Raw genomic sequence first — 1,977 nt, 5'->3', positions numbered from 1 at the left:
AGTTCAAGAACGAGTAATTATAAATATTTAAAACCTATCACGAAATCACGCGATCAAGTTTTTGGCGCCGTTGCTGGGGAACTAAAATATTAAGAATACTCAATTTTTATTACTTTAGCCATTTATTTTTCTTGCAATTTAATTTAATTTAATTTAATTATTATTATTACTAATTAATTTACTTTTTCTTTCTCTTGACAGGTTTTTATAGTTTATGACTAGAAGAAACCCGTCGGGACCATTACTTTTTGAAGAAGAAATCGATCGTACAGTTCGTAGAAACCAAAGAGAAATAAGGCGAAACTTAAGATACACAGAGAACGAGCAAGAAGACGATACTCAACCCCCAACCGAAGAGATGGCTGAAAACCAAGGCAATTAGCTACCTCCTACAATTGCGGGTAATGAAAATCCTGCACCATGTACTATGTATGACTATGCTAAACCTTCTTTAACAGGAACTGAGTCAAGTATAGTTAGACCTGCTATTGCTGCGAATAATTTCGATCTGAAACCTAACACAATTCAGATGATACAGCAGTTTGTTTAGTTTGATGGTTTGCAGGATGAGGATCCCAACACTCACTTGGCGAATTTTCTAGAGTTTTGCGACACTTTCAAAATTAATGGCGTTTCTGATGATGCCATTCGCCTTCGGTTATTCCCTTTTTCACTGAGAAACAAAGCTAAATAGTGGTTGAACTCGTTACCACGAGGGTCCATCACTACTTGGAACAAATGACCGAAAAATTTCTACTAAAATATTTTTCGCCGGCTAAAATGGCTAAGTTACGTAATGATATCTCTTCTTTTGTGCAGATGGACTTAGAAACACTTTACTATGCATGGGAGAGATACAAGGATCTATTGCGAAGGTGCCCTCACCATGGGTTACCTCTATGGCTGCAAGTTCAAATGTTTTACAATGGTGTGAATCCCTCGACAAGACAGATGATTGACGCAGCTGCTGGAGGAACTATCAACAACAAAACACCTAAAGAGGCTTATGAATTCATTGAAGAAATGTCACTGAAAAACTATCAGTGGCAAGTCATGAGGACTAAGCCAACAAAAACAGCCGGCGTTTATAACGTCGACTCGCCATTACTGTGTCAAATCAGGTAGAACTTCTCAATAAAAAGATTGATGGTTTACTTGGTTCTACGCAGGTACATCCAGTAATGAGGTGTGACTCAAGTGGAGGAGATGTGCATACAGAATATCAATCCTTCAATCCTACAACCGAATAGGAACAAGTCAACTATATGGGTAACAATAACTTCAGATCTCAAAATAACCCATACAGTAATACTTATAATGTAGGTTGGAGGAACCACCCAAATTTCTCTTGGGGTCGTCAAGGGAATCAAAAGCCACAAAATCCTCAGGGTTTTCAACAGCCACCTTATCAACAAGAGAAGAAATCGAACCTTGAAGAGATGCTCTCTAAATTCATCTCGGTATCAAAAACCCATTTCCAAAAAACCGAGACATCACTTAAGAATCAACAAGCATCGATCCAAGGGCTTGAAACTCAGATAGGCCAGCTATCCAAACTAATCTCCGAACGACCACAAGGTAGCTTACCAAGTAATACTAAACCTAATCCAATGAACACCTCAATGCAGTTAGTACTCAAGATAAGGAAGGATTCATTGCGACTGAGCTAGAATTGATGCAAGAAACTGTGGTAAGCAAAGGTCAAGGTGAGGTAGATCAAAATACAAACAAATCAGTAAATGTTAAATATAAAACCTCATGTATCATACCCCAACGCAACAAGGAAAGACCTCTCAGATGAGCAATTTGGTAAATTCCTTAAACTCTTAAAAAAATTACATATTAACTTACGGTTTATTGAAGCTCTATCGCAGATGCCAAACGCAATGAAATTTTTAAAAGAGCTTTTAGCAAATAAGAGGAAGTTGGACGAGGCATTGCATGTGGAGCTGAACACAGTTTCCTCAGCCATTCTCC

The 1,977-nt window shown here is 38.0% G+C and overlaps 1 non-coding gene across 1 annotated transcript; it reads right to left on the bottom strand.

The window, feature by feature from the left end:
- Positions 1 to 786: 786 nt before the first annotated feature.
- On the bottom strand, positions 787 to 893 carry LOC128279809 (small nucleolar RNA R71). Its single transcript, XR_008270004.1, has one exon. It is a non-coding gene; the product is annotated as a small nucleolar RNA R71 (small nucleolar RNA).
- Positions 894 to 1,977: the final 1,084 nt, after the last annotated feature.

This window comes from Gossypium arboreum, chromosome 8 (assembly GCF_025698485.1).
Source record: "Gossypium arboreum isolate Shixiya-1 chromosome 8, ASM2569848v2, whole genome shotgun sequence".
NCBI lineage: Eukaryota > Viridiplantae > Streptophyta > Magnoliopsida > Malvales > Malvaceae > Gossypium > Gossypium arboreum.
Note: the sequence above shows the minus strand (reverse complement) of the source record. Positions and strands in the feature narration are given on the sequence as shown.